This window comes from Tamandua tetradactyla, chromosome 2 (assembly GCF_023851605.1).
Source record: "Tamandua tetradactyla isolate mTamTet1 chromosome 2, mTamTet1.pri, whole genome shotgun sequence".
NCBI lineage: Eukaryota > Metazoa > Chordata > Mammalia > Pilosa > Myrmecophagidae > Tamandua > Tamandua tetradactyla.
The window spans coordinates 148,016,164-148,035,538 of record NC_135328.1 but is presented as its reverse complement, the minus strand read 5'-3'; the positions used below and the strand labels follow the sequence as shown (position 1 = coordinate 148,035,538).

At 35.5% G+C, this 19,375-nt stretch overlaps 1 long non-coding RNA gene across 4 annotated transcripts in view; it reads right to left on the bottom strand.

Annotated features, from left to right (window-relative positions):
• The window catches only part of LOC143662555 (uncharacterized), a 256,405-nt gene extending 238,413 nt beyond the window's left edge, over positions 1–17,992 (bottom strand). For all 4 annotated transcript variants that reach the window (XR_013165410.1, XR_013165420.1, XR_013165427.1 and 1 more), the window contains exon 1: positions 17,800–17,992. This is a non-coding gene — a long non-coding RNA (uncharacterized LOC143662555). The remainder of the gene's footprint in view (positions 1–17,799) is intronic.
• Positions 17,993–19,375: the final 1,383 nt, after the last annotated feature.

Here is a 19,375-nt window from a genome sequence, read left to right as displayed (position 1 = left end):
GATAGTCACATGGAAAAAGAATGAAATGTGACCCCCCATTCAGCATGCAAAATATATATATGGTGCATACATAACAGGCATACTATTAATTAAGGATCATGAGGAGGAGTTTATGATCTCAAATTAAAGGTATTACAGAAATATAAAGAAAATTGAATGTAAAATTTTCCAGTTAAAGTTATTCAACTATAGTAATAACTGAAATTTGAATATTTAAATGATGCACATTCATATTAAGTTCATTATCTTCATTTTATAGATGAAAGAGTTTGTGGCAGAAATTCAAACTTAGACCTTCAACACCAGTGCTGTTCCTCTCTCTTCTGGACCTTAAGTTTGTAGTGCAATTGTTATTTGCTCATCCTTTTCTCTATTCCTTGGAAAATATTTAGTATAATTGTTTAGTGATGCCAGTACCAAATCATAATAATTAGGGAATGATTTTGACCTCTAAGGAGTAAAAGCAGACCAGAAGAAAAAGGGAGAGTCATTTTAAAGAAACAGAATGGATACCAGACCTGCCAAACTTAATCTAACATGATTAAGTATATGAACATATAAAAAACATGTCCGTGAAAAGGAGAGGTGTCTGCAAGGTAAGCTGAGAAGAATGTTTTCAGCTTGTCCAAGTCCTGTCCAGGAAAGGGGGTGCTTGGCCAATAGACAAACATCTAGCATCAGTACAACCCCATGGCAATAACATTCCTCTGTAGAAATGAACATGTCTAACTGTCTTAAGCCTGTTCTGCTAAATGTTTGAACCATCTAATCCCTTGACTTGATTTCTTGTTCACTAAGCAAACTTTTGATTGTAATTTGGCTCTCTACGAGCATAGAGTGAATGCACTGGTCATACCAATGCAAGGGTTTGAATTCCCATGACATTTATAAACTGGTTTTCCCATTTAATTACAAATCTTGGGAGCTTTGTTAATGTGGGCAGAATGCCTCTCAAGGTGTTGACAAAATCAGGTTTCTAAGACTTGCAAGCTGAGGGCAAAACCATAACCCTGGGGTTAAATTCACCAAGATTGTGGCACCCACATACTCTCTTGAAATGCAAACTTCTGGCAAACCTCTAGAGACTTGGCCTGCATCTCCTAATGTGATCATCTACCTTTTCCACTGAAAATGTCTAAAGAAATTCATTTTTCTCTCACTGTTTCATTGAATCCTGGATCACAGGGCAAGAACACACTTTGAGCCCAAATAGAGAGTGACTTCCTTCCTTCAGGATGAGTATAACTCCCAATCTAGCGCTCTTCTAAGGATTTTTTTCTTACCTCTTGCCGTATGACTTTTGTTGTTCTTCAGATAGCTAATTCTTGGCCTTGAATTCACAATGGTTTTGATATTAACTTGCAGTTTTTGGTCTTGCTGTCACTGGCTTTTCGAGATTTTGATTTAAACAAGAAATCTTCTCATCACACCCTTAGGCATATATATCATACTGGAGTTACTTCACTGAACAGTGCATCTTAATTTTAATACAAATGTGGGTGGCATTATTACATTTTTTCTTAGACCCCTATAATGATACTTTAGTAAGGGAGCTACTATAAAGCAATTGGTTACGGCTCTCTAAAACTTTACACTTAGTTTGGAATCTTCCAAAAGTCCCATTAAGTTTTACTTTTTTTTGAGCAGTGGCGTTTGCTACCTAATGTGCTAATTGGATTGGATTTTTAAAAAGGAAAAAGTTCGAAAGTCTTCTTGAAGTTTTGTAGTAGTAGTCTGTAATGGGTTCGGTAGGAATTTTTTTTACCCTTTGTTGACAGATCAAGAATTACCGTGCCTCTTTAATTAGGCTGCTTTCTTTTATAAATTTCCATGTAAAGCAAATCATATTAAATTCATCCTCCTGCATATTTACTGCTGTGACTGTAAGGCTGCCACACTCCCATGGAATCCAGACTTAAATACTTGTATGACATATGAGACAAACTAGATTTTGAAACAATTTAATTGATGAGATGATATGTTGATTTAAACATGTTTAAACATGATATGTTGATATGAACAGAAAAGAGAAATAATGACTGTTGTCTAGAACCAGGATCTCATGCTTACTTTCCAAATACAGGTCTTAATCTCAATTGGTCAATTCAAAATCAAAAGATTGATTAAGAATCTGAGCATTTGTTAATTGTTCTATTCATTGATTCACCAGATATTTAGTGACTATATTTAGTGACTACATGAGTTGATGAGAACCAACCTTATGGGTCTCTCAGATGATATTGGTGAAATTTTCTCTGAGAGACATAAAGTATTGAAGTTAACCTGTCATGCTAGCCTGTCAGTCAATTAGAGCTAAGTTCATGAGGATGCAAATAAACCATCTAAAGAAGAAATTTTGAGATATTTTTAATGTTGACCATTTCTTAGTAGTTTAAAACTAGATTATGTTTTCTCTTTGTTTTAGAAAAATATAATCCTCTATTTATCCTAAATGTTGTCTGACCTAAATTTAATTCTTAGTGGAAAAAAATACCTCCTTGCAAACTACCACCCTGTGCTAAGTGGATATTTATGAGCTATTAATCACATATCCAATTATTTTAGCATAATGTTTACTATGTGTTGCTGCTTAGAAAGTATGATGTGACCTTATTGCAAGGTTGCAATCAAAATCTCATTCAAATATATGGTTTAGGCCCCATTCATATAAGAGGGGATAAAGGATTGATTAAATGCATTCCCAGAAGCCTGTCTGACTAATACTGTCTGATACAAGACAGTACTTACAACCACAGAATTCCCTCGTCATCTTCCTTGATTTAGTTTGGGCTGCTCCTCTAGTTCACTTGTATTTACAGGAGAGTTAACCTGAATTCACAATTTACTGGGTATCTCCTACAGACAGAGCGCTAGGGCAAACTGGAAAGTTTTAGAGGTCAAGGCCTACCAATACAACAGGGGCTCATTAGAGCTGTATGAAAAATGTTGGCTTGCACAAGAATCTTCATTCAGGTCTAATTCTCATCTATATGTTTAACAGCTGGTGATCCAGACTGCTTGAGCCTCTTTTTCCCAATACAGGGAAAATCAGCTTTTTGCCATGCAAATGTAAATTGTTGTTAGTATTACAAAGGGAATATACACAGGGTACTTTACCAGGAAAACTGTAAGAACTTCACTCAACAAAATATCTACTGGGGTCTTTACCATAAGCAACACTTCTTAATCCTGTAGGGTGTGTATACCTGGGAGACAGACCTCATCCCCTGGATAATCCCATCCAAGTTTTAGAAAGGCGTGGTAGTCAGCAGGACAGAATAGCAGATTCCATCATGTATATTAACAAGCCAAATTAAAAACAACAAATGGTTTCAAAAATAAAATCAAAGGATGCATGTCCACAAAAAATAATTTCTGGGGCAGCATTTAGGAAAGTAGCAGCATACCTCAAACTTAAATAGTGATTCTGTTGAAATTATTTAGTTTAGCGGCAACAATGTTTTGAATGTGAAGTAAAAGAGGGGCATCTTTCCCAATTTTCTTTTAAAAGTCAATTTCTGAATCAAATGCAAAAAGAGATTCCACCCTGACTACACTTTATGTGCTTTGAACTTAGAAAGGAGGGATGAAATACAAAAAACTGTTTCAGGTTATATAACTCTCCCCATTTTATTTGGAACAAAATGGATAACTACCGATGGGTATATTTTTCATTTTTTTTTCACTTTACATTAGGCTCGATAGCCTAATTCTTAGTATAAATGAACAGAAAACTTTTCCATACCTTGTAAAATCTTTTAATTCTTTCTCCGAGAAGATCATATTCCCACTGAATTAAAAGGTAGTGTGTCATCCTTTATTTATTTGAAAATAACTTAAGCATGGGATATGCTTTTGACTGTATATGTTGATATAAAAAAATAATGACGTGATGCAAGTTTTCAATTCAATATCATTGCAAAACCCTCAGCAAAGGCTTTTGGCTATAACCCTTTTCTGGATTAGTAGGACATTCTTTCACAATAATGGAGTTAACTAAAAAGGTAGTAATTTTAAGTCACTAATATTTATCTCTGTGGTGCAAATATCAGTTACAAGGTGTCCCAGCAAACCTTGAACTGTAAGTCACCAAAACAGGGATCCAAATGAAGTGAGTGTGTGGCGTCTGAGCAGGGTAGGCGTATAAATTGCTGTCACTGGGACAATAGGCAAGGTCTCTGGGGCAGGACAATCATGCTATGCCCTTGGAGATCTCTAGAATGTTAACAAGAGCACTATTGTCCTCTTTTCAATGAGCATTCTGGTCTTTTGTGCATGGGGACCTGAAAATCCCATGGCATTTTGTAAAGGTTGCCAGGGTGTGTGTGTGTGCGTGTGTGTTTCATCCACTGCTGACTTTAACATTTAGACAAGTGATTGTAGTGATCTGTAGATCCAAATGACATGTGTTAGAGTTTAGAACCACAGCACAAAGAATGAATTTTACTGTATGTAAATTTTAAAATAAAATAAATTGTAAAAATTGAGAGACCCAATCTGACATTCAAATAGAAGTTATAGCCCTCTTCCAAGTGTCTGAAAGACTATCTACTCTTGCTTTCAAACACCTAGCTTCTCTCCATCAGTATGTTTATTGGGCTCTTATTCAGTGAAAACACTGGTCCTTGACTCTCTCTCTTTTTTTTTTTTTTTTGCATGGGCAGGCACCAGGAATCGAACCCGGGTCTCTGGCATGGCAGATGAGAATTCCGCCTGCTGAGCCACTGTTGCACCACCCATGAAACTTCTTGACTCTCTTTTGCCTCTTGCCTCACATAAATGCAAATACATCGTGTTTTTCCTGAGCTATCATTTTCAATCCATTTCCTGTTCTTAGACTTTGGTGCCCACTTCCTCAGTTATTTGGTCTTGTTCACACTATATAGTTCCCAAAGTGCTTCTTTGAAGGAAAAAGAAACCTACATTATAAACATTACCATGCATTTGCTGGAGGTGGAAAAATTAAAATTATTCAAACGTTTTAATGGAGGAAACATCAGTCATTACATTTTTTTATTTTTAAGGTACATGGCTGAATCTAATTCACTTTGCCTGTCTCCTGTGAGAGAACAAGTGGTGGGTTGAAATGAGACATGAAACTGTTAAGTTCTGAAGCTTTTAAACCTTGGGACTTTCTCTAGTGATGATGGACGTTGGGCATCAAGTGGCATTGAGAATCTACTTTTCTAAGCACTGTATTAGATATGATGGGGGTTGACATATATAGAAAAGATGGATCTGTGACCTTCTGGGAACTGGCAATTCAAAAGGGACACTTGGTAAACGTGTAAAGTTTTCTCATAAATATTCATAAAGTGACTTCCTAAAGGATTGTATAATGGAATATAAAAATCTGCATATGGTAATTTTAAAAAGAAATGCTGATATGAATGTACACAGGAGTGTATGTGTCTGTGTGTGTATGTACATGTGTGTTTGAGTGTTTATGTGTGTTGGTATATTTGTGTGTATTTGATGTGTCTGTGTGTAAACCAGCTTAGACAGTTGGTTATTGGAATTTCCTTCATTTCAAAGATGTTTGGGTCTCATTGCTTCGATGCACTTTTAGTTTCATAATCCTGTAGGTATGTTCTCATGGAATAACTTTCTATCAAAGAGAATATCAATAAAGCTTGAGTCAACAAGGTAAAAATATAGGGATTTTATTTTAAATTGAAGAAGAAAGGTACATGAAAGGATATTTGCAAATTTCCTTTGAACCATCATAGAAGTTCAGATACTTCCAGCATCTGAGAGGCAGTGAATACATTATGTATGAAATGTTAAAGTTGTATCCCTCTTCCCAAAATCTTCCAATTAAGCCACCTTGGAATAATATTTTCAGTAAGGATTCAGTACATTTTTTTTAACAGATTGGCTTTTTGAGATTTGAAGGTCAAGGCCTTAAGCAGTTACACATAAAAATCAATCTCTAGCCATCTTAAAAAATTAGAGCCATTGGTACTGTATTATAAATATCCAGTGTTACTCTTCATGATTTGGGCTCTGTATTCCTCATTTTTGCTATTACTATTGCTCTAAATATTGAAACTAGCAAGCAGCAGATGAGTGAAAAAAGCAAATGCCCTTCTGGAGATATGTGAGCTATACAGTTCCCCAGTTAAGTGGTTGTAGTCTGGAGCCGAATATATGCTGACAAGCACATCTCTTCCTCCCTCCCATGATTTAGACACTGCTATATCCTTGCAATCCCTTTATTTCAAAAGGTGTAAGCTGATGACATTCTGCATTTCATTCTGTATGGCCATGCATTGATCTCCTATTTCTCCCAGTTGACAGATAAACATTGCAATTTCATGATAAATAACATTTACAGCAACGAGAATATCATTAAAACATTTAGGAATAAATGTAACAAAAGACGAGCAAGATGTTCTGGTGAAAGTTGTGGAACTTTCTAAAAAGCCACAATAGTAAACAGAAGTAAAATGAGAAAAGTGGGAAGAAACAATACTGTAAAAGTTGTCAATTCTCACAAGAATCATCTATAAATTAAGCGAACTCCAATTAAAGCCTGTCAAGATTTTCATGAAAAGTGATAAACTGATCCTAAAATTCATATGAAAGAATAAAAGGTAAATAACACTTTGGACAATTTTCAAGAAGAACAAAAGGTGAGGATTTGTTATATTAAATATCATATCTCCCACAGAATATATAGTAATTAATACAGTAGGAAAATAGTGCAAGGATCGACAAACATTCCTCTGGCACAGAAAGCATAGTCTAAATATAAATACAATTTTGGTATGTGACAGAGGTGGCATTATAAATTAAAAGTATCAATTATTCAATAAATGTTAATGTGGCAACTGATTGTTCATAGAAAAAAAATTTTATCTCTACCTCACAAAAGCACTGAAATTTATCCCAGAAGGATGAAGACCTTAGTGTAAAAAGTAAAACTAAAATAGTTAGTACAACTTCATGGCATCAAGGTAGGAAATGGTTTCTTAAATAAGCTATAAAAGTGTATCAAATGAAGAAGAAATTCTTTAAACGGGACTTCATCAAAATTGAAATTTTGAATTTGAAAAGATGGCAGTGAAATACAAGCCATTTATGAGAAAATATATTTGTAACCAATATAACTAACAAAGCATTCAAATATAAAATATTTAAAGAATGCCTACAAATCATTGAGAGAAATGAAAATGGTCAATAGGAAGAAGAACAAAACTTAACCAAAAACTTAAAGAAAAACAACACAATAAACCAATTTCTGACAAGTCTAATCAGGAAAAAATAATGAAACCCGAGATTTAAAAAACAACAATAAAAAATATACCGGTAATGAAAAAGAAGATATGACAAAGGATATGGAAGAGTTGTTTTAATTATAAAATTCAATAAACAACTTTAATAAGTTGGAAGAAATAAAATTGGATCAAGATGAAGCTAATTTCCATATTCCAGAATGCAGAAACATATGCAATATTTGCAAATTATTCTACAGACTCTATAGATTATATATTGTAATCATATTTCAAAACTCAGCAAGGTTAACACTCTCATACACACATAAAAGTATAAAGCCAATCTCATTTAGTAATACAGAAACCAAAATCCTAGGTGAAATTTAGGCAAAATACATTCAGCAATGAATTAAAAGAATATTACAACAGAGCCGCCTGGTTTATCCCAGGCCATGTGTGTACAGATCATTTTTATACACACTCTCAAATCCATTCCCACCCTGCCCCTCTCTATTCTGCCTTACATGGAAGGGAGGGAAAAAATGACACCTGTGTATTTCTTCAGCTTCTTTGCATACTGGCTTCTGGTTAGATGTGGCCAATGGGAGGTTGTTTTATGGTAGGCTGAATTATGTTTCTCAACAAAAACATGTTCTTAATTTTAATCCCTGCGGCGTGAATCCATTTTTAGTTCTTTTTAGCTTATTTTCAGTTAAGGTGTGGCCAGATGATTCAGGCTGGGTCTTAGTTCACACTACTCGAGGCCTTTTAAAGAGGACCCAGAAGTCAAAGAAACCAGAAAGGAGAAGACGTCCCCATGAGATGGGAGACAGATAAAAGCCAAAGAACTTCAAGGATTGCTGGAAGCCAGTGCCAGAACACTGCCGATTTGGGAAGGAAAACATTGCATTGCCAGTGTTTTGATTTTGGACCTGTAGCCTCCAAAACCGGCAGATAGTAAACTCCCATTGTTTAAGCCAACTCAGAGTGTGGTGTTTGTCATAGCAATCACAATGCAATGTTAGCATTAACATTGCAATATTAGCAATAGCTAAGACAAAGCTATTGGCAGGAAATTCAAGGGCAGATGTTACAAAAAAACCCTGTTCCATTCCTCTCCAAATTCACAACTTAACAGTGTCTTCTGAGGTTCCAGTTCCTGCTGGTTTGGGCAAGCTCTTCCTCCATGCCTAAGTCCTGTAACCTACTAACAAGACTTCACTTCTTGTCTTTCTATCCCTGGGGATGGCAGTGTCTCCCTGCCTGCTAACCTCTGAGCTACTTCAGCATCAGCAAACATCCTTTTCAGCAATCCCAACACATTTCAAATTCCCACATTTTACTACCAGTCATGATATCTATTTTCCTAAAGTAACCCTGACCAATACAAAAAGAATAGTTCAATAAAATCTCCATTAATTCGATTTTGCTGAGCATAGGAGAAAGTCATGATAAATCTTCACAGGGGCTGAAAAAGTATTTGAAAAAATTTGACATCTGCTTATGATCAAATAAAATTAAAACCCACATTTAGAAATGAGATCTAAAAAAGGGAAAAGAAGGATAAAACAATAATATTTAAAATGATAATGACAGCCCTCTGCAAAAGTATAAATTGACACTCTTCCCAGAAATAGGTAAGAGTGTCTGATTCCACAGTCTCAGCAATAAAATGTCTTACCAAACTTAGGTATTTTGGTTGCTCTGATTGGAAAAAAAAAACCAAATAGTTTGATTTGTATTTCCTAAGACTGAAATTGACATCATGTATGTTTATAGGCCTTTGTTTATTAACTGTCTGCGCATATAACTTTCTTTGTTTTCTATTGAGTCTTGCAAATTTTTATATATGCTCTTTGTTATACAAGTTGCAAATATACTTTCCTTGATAGTCATTTATCCTTTGACTTTATTTACAATCTTTTTAAAACATTGGTATATTTTATTTTTATGCAAATGTATCAATCTTTTAACATCTGAATTATGAGTTATGTTGAGAAAGGATTTCTAAGTCATTTTAAATGAATTATTTCATTTTTTTCTTCTAGAGCTTTCATGATTTTATTTTTCACATTTAATTTTACTTAATTCTAATGAAATACCTTAGTGCTATCCTGTATTAACCTGTCCTATCCAATTTATCCTAGTGAAAAACATGAAGTATGGATTCAACTTTACTTTTTTCTAGAGAACCACCAGTGATCACTGTACCATATGTCAAAGAATCTATCTTGTACCCACTGGTTTGCCATATATTACATTTCCTATGTAATTGGTCTCGATATCTCTAGACATCTATTCCATTCTCTTCCAACCCGTCCCATCCTATTCCATTCCACCGATCTTTCTTTTCCATATTCCTTAATTATTGTGGCATTATAACATCTTCTATGATTTAGTACTGCTATTCAAGTCTAGCCTTGAATGTTATTGTGGAAAAAATTTGAGAGCCGGGTAATTAATACTTACCCCTTAAGCCCCGATTGTCTAAGGGTTTAATTCTTCTTCAAAGTGCAATAACTTTGTTAGGCTGTATCTCAGGATTACCATTCCGGTGTTCTTTCCCTTGGCATGTGGTGTGCCTTTTCAGTATAGAGATGTAAATACTCTTTAATTTTTGAAAATGTGTTTGAATTATAGCTTTCAATATTTGTTCCATTGTATTGTTTTGGCTTCCTTTTTCAGAGACTCTAACTATGTATATGTTGTCTCTCCTTTGCCTTACACTTTCTCTGGAATTCTCCCTGCCCTTTTAAAATAAATTCATAATTTTACATTTTGTTTTATGCAATTCTCTTGGCTTTAGCCTCAGGGTCTCTGTCTGTAGTTTCCATAGTATAAGGTCTTCTCTGGACCCCTTACTATTTTCTTCTGTATCTTTACTAATTATTTTCCCAATATTGTTTCTTTTTTAATTTTGCCAGATCATGTTTCTGCTGCCCCTATTTTTCTCACCATATTGTCTTTGAGTTGGTGTATTTCTCATCTGTGGTGTCTTTCAGTCCTTTTATTAAGGATTTATTTTTTTAATGGTATAATGTCAGCGGGTATCTTAATCTGGTCCGTGGTAATAGCGATGTTTCTAGTGAACGTTCCTCAGTGGTAAATTGTGCTGTACTTTCCCATCGATTTCCCTAAAGTATCTTGAAATCAATACTATGCCAACTAGTTTTTATAAATCCTGGCCCAGTTTTATGCTAGTTTTTACCCCGACCTGTCATTCCTTTGCCATCTCTTCATTCTCTGTATTTTTTTTCTCCATGTTTCTTCTGTTCGATTTCTTCTCATTGTCATGTTCAGACTACCCAGTCCTTATTGTATTCAAGTGATGCTGTCTTATTACTTTAAAATGATGGTTTCTCTCATTTACAGGAAATTATTTTTCCTGATTTTTTTGTATCTGCCATCATCGAATCATTATACGGTTCATTTCCTCCAACATGACTTCAGAGGAACTTCACTCCTGCCATTGCAGTCCTCATTTTCATAACTTTTGACAATATTTCTGCATTTTTAGAATAATATAACCTAATAGTATAGTATAGCTTAATAGCTATTTCCCAGTTTTGATGAAAGTGGAATTTGCAGAACTTTTTTAATAGTTATTGTTTTTATTATTATTGTTAATCTTGTTGCTTTTGCATAATATACAGACATTGCCTCCCATGCCCACACAGTAGGTTAGAACTCTAGAGCCAGACTATCTGCTTTGAATCCAAGCTCTATGTCTTACTAGCTATGCAATCTTCAGCAAGCTACTTATTCTCTCTCCCTCAATATCCTCCTTCGTAAAATTATGATAATAGTACTAGGTACCTCACTGCAGTTTATCAAAAAATAATAGATGTAGAAAACATAATCATGTATAGCCTTTTTAGCAGAAATGGATTATTGATCACACTCCACTTTCCTTCAGTAGTTTCATACATCCACGCATTTGCCATGGTAGGCAGTGTCTACTTTCCTAGACCTGACCGTGGCCGTTGGCCATTGGCTGGCTTTGGCCAATAAGAGAACAGCCAACATGGCAAACGCAGAAGCTTTAAAAGTGATTATGAATTTGTGCTTTCTCTCTTGTGTGCCTGCCATTTCCATGAGAACGTATACTAGGAAGTCACTGGTCTTTCAGCCTGAGATCAGAATTAACGTATAAAGCATATCCGAACCAGGTTTGTATCATGGCATTACCCTAGCCTATTCGTAGACCTTCAGCCTGAAGCAGAGTTCCCCAGTCAACTCATAGACACACGACGAAGAAAGACATTTTTATTGTTAGATGAAACTGGGCTTTTTGTGATGGTCCGTTATTCAGCAAAGGCTGACTGATTCAGGATTATTGTGAAGAGTAATCAAGTTTATATACGAAGTTCTTAGAACTGTTCCTAGCATATATGCAAGACTATATCAATGTTAGGTATTGTTATTAATTGTAGATAATATGACGTATTATGGTTAGATTATACAAAAATGGATTTAGTCAGAGATAGAGGTAGTCATCAGAATTATGGATGGGCTAAAGCTTGTTTTTCCCCAGCAGATTCCAGGCAGAGCTATTTTTTTTTCAGCCACCTTAGACTAAATTATGCCAAAGAAACAAATGACTCAAAAAAAATCGTAAAGGTTTTCAACCAGAAAGGTTTACTTATCACTGGTGTTCTATATCCATCACAGGTCAGCTTTGGTTCTATTTCATATTGTATTTATGTCAAGACTGAGGTTGAAAAGAAAGCCTAAATTTAAGTCAATCTGGGAACAGGAAAAAAGCTCTGAAATGCCTCTTAACACTTCTGCTTGAAAGTAGCTCATGGTACTCACTCCAACATTTCAAAGGGAGAAACAGGACAAGTAGGAAGCATAGGCATATACTGTGGAACATCTCCTGGTTAATGATTTTCCAACAGAATGTTCTTCCTTTTAAATTCAAACTTCTTAGAATACATCAATCTCTCAATGCAATAGTTTGGGGTGAAGTTTTATATAGAAAATAATGTTTACAGTCCAAAAACGCACTACAAATTTTTAATAAAAGGATGGATGAAAGAGAAAGTTTAGTGTCATATCCCAAATAAAACTGGTAAAATGTCAGATTCCTGTGTAGACATTTTGAAAAATTCATCATGTTCCAAGACAAGGAAAGTGTATCTTAGATGTTTTTGACTCTAAGAGACATATATTGGCATTGTTCGCAATTGCTCTGCCATCATGCATTTGTCCTGAAGACACTTTCATACCTCTTATATTTAGCCCCTATTTTTGCTTAGGGTTATACAAGGAGACCCCAAAATGTTGAGAAATTTTTCAAGAAAATTGTGAAGAAAGAAGCAATGTGATGAAGGCAATTGGTGAAAAGAACCTACTAGTTTCTGTTGGTCAAGTAGTAGTGGTTTTAGCATTTTATGTTCAAATATGACAATTTGGTACTCGTATATAGCTATTAGACTGTATTTTAGTTACATATTAGGAAATAGGAAAATAATTTGAGCTTGACATGAAATATATTATAATCTTCCCATTTATAATAATGGGATACAGGTTCTCAGTGAGTGTGTGTTTCCAGGTCTGGATGACGGCCTTTAACTAAATGATAGCTGTAAAATTTATCTGCAGCAAAAATCCTGGTCAAAAGAGGACTAGTAATGAGCAGCAGCAAGTATTTTTCAAAAATAAGACAGTCTACCACTGCTTCCAATGAGAGTTGCAGAAAAAGTCCACCAAATGGACTCAGAAAGAGTGCTACTTCCTCTGTCATGATCAGGAATCTGTGGAACTGGAAAATAGCACCAAATGTGCTATCTCCAGAGCCACATCATCTGTTCCATGATCTGATCTAGCAAAAGTATGCCCTGCCTCTTGACTCTCACAGAGCTACAAGCCAGGTACAAGGACTTCTCAATCAGCTGCATATCAAATCAAATGCCTTTACTGCATGGCTGCCACTGCTCACTCCTACTTTGCAATCCTTGTCAGCTTGGAAAAGCCTAGATCTTATAAGGAACCTGAACTTTTAGGAAACCTAGGTAATTCAATCTTTTGCTTTACAGCAATGCAGACAACAAGGTTTTATTGGTATAGAGTTATGTAAACTAATCTACAGATTTTGCCACAGATCCCTACCTCACATTCTATACAATTCCACATACAAACATATATCACAGATAGAATAAAGACTTAAAAAATACAATTTTTTAAAGTGTAAGAAATCATCGGGAGGTGTTTTTTTTTAATGGCTGGGGTAAAGAAGTTTCTTTCAGCAAGCTGCATATCCAGAATGCATAAAGGTAAAAAAAAAAAGAAGACAAATTTAACCACAAAAATTGTAAAACTTCCACCTTAAAAAAAAAAAGACTATAAATAAAGTTAAGAGCCAAGCAAGAGTCTGGGAGAAAATACTACCAAAATATATTTTTAAAGTCTTAATATTCCTAATATGTAAAAACTCTTATAACAGAGAAATAAGAAAAATACATACATAACAAGAAAAAAATATATAGTATAATTGAAAAGAGGGTAAAGGAGATTCAAAAGAAAGTTAAAGAGGAAAAATACAAAAGAACAATAAATATATGAAAGGTGTTCAAGAATATTACTAATTGGGTAAATGCAAATGTAAACAGGTAGACACTATTTTTTTCTCATTAGCCTGTCATAAATTTAAATATTTTTTGCTGGCCAGCATGAGGAAATGGATATGCTCATATGGTGTGAGAGGAAGAAACAGTGGAGTCATTTGTAATGCAAACTGCAATACATATCAAAATTTAAAATGCACTTATCTTCTGATCTAGGAATTCTAATTCCACTATTCTGCAAAAATACAAGGCAGTGTACACAAATATGTACGTTAAAGGGCATTTATTGCCATATTATTTGTAATAGTAGAAATAGTCACTTTTAAAAGCAACTGATGAAAAAAGAAGAGTTAAATTATAGTACATGCAATTAATGAAATTTTGTACAGTTGTTAAAAACAATTGGAAATATCTGTTTCTCTAACTTGAAAAGATCTATAAGACATATTAGGCAAGGTACAAATTTAAATTTAGTCTGTTCCTTTGAATGATAAAATGTGTATGTTCAAATACAAATTTTAATGCATAAAAAGGTCTGGAAGGATGCAGTTGCCAGTTGTTATCATCCGGGAAGGTAATGCATAAGTGAAGGTAGGGATAGCAGGGGATAAGACACACACACACTGATCTATGCTTGTCTTGTCTGAATCTTTAAAAATGAGAATATATTCATGTATTATTCATCCAAATAATAAAACAGTAATCCCCAAAAGAGAGAAAGCATGAATTTCTACTATTTCAAGTCCTTAACCACAAAGACCAATATTGGTACAATAGGGCTTGAGAAATAATTTAGCCTACCTCTCTCCTTCCTAAATTTTAAGTATTTTCTGATGAAATTTCAAGAGCTATAAACCATTAAAATACTCTTCATGTTTCAAGAGAGTCAGATTGATGAAGAATTTGGAGTAATTCAAAAACTATTGTCAATTAATTCTGATTTATATTTAGAGATCAAATTAATCCACTTTCAAAATTCTGAGGACTAAAACGTGAATCATAAAGATAACTCAAAGGAAATCCTCTAAGATAAAATGTGGAAGCTGAGGGTGCAATCCACTAAAAAATATTTCTGAGTTCTTCATTCGTCTATCCTAACCCCAAAAAGAGGAAAGTCAAAGTTGGAAAGGAATCAATAATGTGAAACAACGAGTGAATTTCTTAGAACCGCCTGCTGGCTGTACCTGTCTTGTCAACTACTTCCTTATCTCAACCTTCAGGAGATAGAAAAGTATTCAAGGAAAACCTGTTGTATGCTACAGTGATTTAGCAGAGTTATATGCTAGTCCAGTGAGTAAAAATATAATATGAAAGTATAGATTTTATTCAATAAGTTGCCACATTTTATGGATTGCATTTGAAAATGGCAGGTTTTTCTTAAGCAAACCATAAAGTAGATTATGAATGTGAAATGTCAGAATTGTCACACTGGTGTCTGGAACATACTATACTGCTGTGTCTATAAAGGGTAGAAGTAGCTTAATGCGTACACAGTGTAGGGAAGTCTATTGAAACGCACATGGGTATTGTTGGTCATCAATATCATCAGCTTGCAATGAAGAGAACAACTATCCACTTGACATCAAATCACAATAGAAAAGCATCCTATAGGTTTGGAAAGGTTGTGACCGTTTGAATATAGAATACCTATGCTGTGTCTTGTTTTAAGAGAACAAAGTGATCAGCCGTAATTTTTAGTCTCCTCGAAGTCGATCTGCCTTGCAGTATTTTTATTCCGTGTAGCAAAAATACTTAGAAGTGCTAGCTGAGCTAGGATCAGATAGATCCACCATCACACAGCAAGACAAGGCTCTTTTGGCGTTCCGTAGAAGTTCCACATTTGGAACAATGGTGAGTTCAAGACAATGTGGTGAATATAATGTGCTTCCCATAAAAAAGCATGCAACCTCTTACTCTCCAGCAGCATTCAGGGCTACACTAAAGGTTATGTTTGCTGCTGATCTCTGTTGTTCTTAACCACTGACATTTTAAAAAGTCTAAATGCACTGTGCCCTGGGACTCCTTTGTAAAGGGGGCTTTATAAGTGTAAATGGTTGTCAGTACAACCTCTATTTCACTTCTGACTATCACCTCTGGTTCCAAGAGGAATAAGTTTTGCTGTCTTTGCAGAATCCTTAGCAGTCCTCACATTTCCTTGGGGAGTCCATATTCCATCTGGCAAAACCATCATTGCAATTTGTCAAAGCAGAAAGAATTGTGCAATGAAAGCACATGTTCTAAAGAAATAGGGAGTATTGTCTGCCTGTCTTCTCTAGCAGAAGCATGTTCAAAACCCTTCAGCAAATGAATGATCAGCTGGACACAGATAGTGCTTTGGGGTAAATACAAGCTCGAGCTGTTATACTGCAGGAGAATCCAATAGAGTAGAAAATAGATGGGGCATTTGCTCTGAAAGAGATATGTTCTCTGCAGGAAGGTGCTGATGCTAGAAACACTTCACTCAAGATGGGAATCTGTGCTGATAAGGCGCACTTGATCAGGCACCAGATTTTCGTCATGAATTTGACACTTTTCTTTGTAATAACCTTCTCAAAGGAACAGCCCAATTGTAGTATACGATATGCCAGCATGAATATGCTCTGTGCATCCCCATACAGATGATAATATCCAGCAAATTGACCATTTTTTAGAAGAGATCAGATCGTTGATCCCTTTATAGAGTTGTATATTTTCAAAGAATATTCAGGAGATAATATCTGAGGCTGTCCCCATTAGCAACCTTTTGCCACTCACCACTATGCTTGAGGGCTCTGACTTCTGTGACAAGCAAGCCCAAGTATTATTCCTAATGCTGTCACTTACCACTCTGGGTTTTGGGCAAGCAATGCAGACTTTCAAAGCCGGCTTTTCATCCCCCCGTGAAACACCATCTCCCTCATAAGACAGTACCACACATGGGCATTTAGCACTTCAACATTTAACACTTAGTATGCCTTCAATGAATTTTATCTGTTATTGGGTTTATTGGCACCTGTTAAAAGAATTCTTAATGAATTTGCATTTGTAATAAAAAGTAAATATATGATGAAAATGAAAGAATAAAAATCATATACGCTGAGGAGGAAATAATTATCCAGAAATACAGTTAAAAGATAGTTTCTGCTGGTCAAGGGAAAGCAGAAATGAAAAGTAACTAAGTATCCCTGTACCCTATTCTATGATAACTATGATGGTGAGGGGAAGGGGGACAGGGGAGGGGGGGGAGTATTGAGGGGGGAGGGGGAAAGGGGAGGCTCTGTCCCAACCCTGACCAGCCTCCCCACCATGTCCTCTTCCTGGCTGTCCTTACTCCCATCCCAAGAGCTATTCCAGCTGCCATTAATACTTGTCTAAGTATTAAAAGATCAATTAATCACCTGGGATCAAGATGGTAGCACCAAAATGTCATTTTGTTTTCTCAGAAAACTTGAAAGAAAAATAAGACACGTTTTGGGAAATTAAAAAAAAAAAAGCCAATTCTTTCCTTCACACAAAACTGAAACTTTAGCATATATAGCCTTCAAATTGTAGTTCTATTTCTTCCTTTCAGCCATTGAATGGAGATCTCTCACTCTTGAGCTTAAGATTGTGTAACCCTCCTCCATAACTACAAATAGGTCAAGCACATCTGCATGAAAACATTCTCTCAGTGCATGCTGAAGAATTGTGTGTGGGGGGGAGGGGATCAGTTAATACATGCTAGTGGATTCTAGAAGTAACCCTACTGCAAATATTCTGCTCAGTGATTACTTTCCACACTGCACGTGCCTCTATCTGCAGTGAACAGAATTGAGTTTTTTACTGTTATTTAATATTCATTTATATAATTTCATACAAAGACAGTGAATTAATTAAATGAAATGATCATGGAGGATGATGAATTAAAAATTTATACCATGAGGCAATCATACCATGTTCAGGAAGCACAGGGTTGATCACACCAAATGATTAAGTTACACGTCTAGAAATAACATATTTCTTCATTCCCTCCAATCCCCCAAATTGATAATTACCTTGTTGTGTCCTTGTGGTTGAAGCTCAACCATGAGCTGACCCACAGCTGGTCAGTGTGAAGGAGAGAAAGCTGTAGAGAATCGGGTGTCTCCCACTTGAAGTTAAAATGCCAACATGATGAAATGCCTAGCTTAGTGTGGCCATCATGCTTGGCAAAATCCAGGGACACTGGAAATGAAAACTGTTAGTCAAGTTACAATGTAGAATGGAATATAGAATGTAGAGTGGTGCCTTCTGAATCGAGAGAATGGAAGTGGGGCTGAATGGATTCCAGAGACTCCAGGCAATACCCTCTGCTGGAAATGCCTACATTTCCTGGTGCTGGAATAGCTTGCAGATATACTGCCACTGTTTTCATAGTTAAAATAAACCCTAACATCAAAAGTTAATTGTATGGAATCATCCTAGAACATCTGAGGTCAATGAGAAGGTTGGTGCATACCAAGAAGAAACCTCCTGATTTCTGTATTTAAGTGGTCAATGTGTTTACAAGATTAAATACGTTGCTTTTTACACAGTTGGTTCACGATAAATTCTGAACTGCACTAGATTTAAAGACCTCAAGTGACAACAACTGAAAAGAAATAGCAAAGCAGATATGTTTTTGGCAAAATGCAATTTCCAAGCATCAACTACGTTTTTGATAATTCTAAGATAACATTTGATTTTCACCAAATTAGAAGACTCTCAAGAGAGGGACTAATTTCTAAGAAAAATAGGAAAATTTTAAAATGAAGCGTTTCTCATCCTTTCAATTCCCTCTTTGCCGTGTTAATGGTTTAATAAATGCATATTAGTAGAAATAATTAAATCCCTTTCAAAATATCTAGATAGCGCATTTTGCCCTCATTCATTTTTTACCCCCTCAAGTTTTCTGTATTCATTTTTAACACTGGTCTCTTTATGCAGACATCAGTGGGGGACTTTTATACTGAGACTGCCCAAAATTTGTCAGTGCCATCTATGAAAGTTAAAACTGCCACCTTTGGTTATTAATCAAATGTAGTCTAAATGGGATTAATTCGGGTGTATCTATGAGGAAGATTGTCAGGGTGCGTGTCCCTCTTCTCATCTGTCCCCGGGTCTTCTTTTCTTTTTTCTTTTTTTTTTTCCTCGCTGAATTGGAAATGAAGCTGAGCTATAATCTTGCATGGCAGATAGGAGAGCCTTCCTCTGATAAACATCTAAAATGCTAATGAATGTGGGCTGCAGTTCTGAAAGAACAAGCAAAAGACTTGACAAGAATCTGGAGGGTAAAAAAAGAGAAGAACTTTCTGACTTAAAAGAACTCTTTTTGTTCACATTTGGTATTGTTTCCTGGAGAAGAAATTTTGCTCCCCAGAAAAACAGAAAAAATTCTGCTACATCAAAATGCGGAAGCATGAAAAACTGATGAGCTTTCAGATTGTCCTCTTTTGCATGCAAATCATATCAGAAGTTCTCATTAGCATAAATGCATGAGCAACTCTAAATGCTTTTAATTTCCAATCTCAGCCAGCAGAGGAGTAATTTGTCACTGTCAGGGTGAAAATCTAAAAGGAAAAAAAGAGAAGAGAAGGACTCCATGGTAAATTG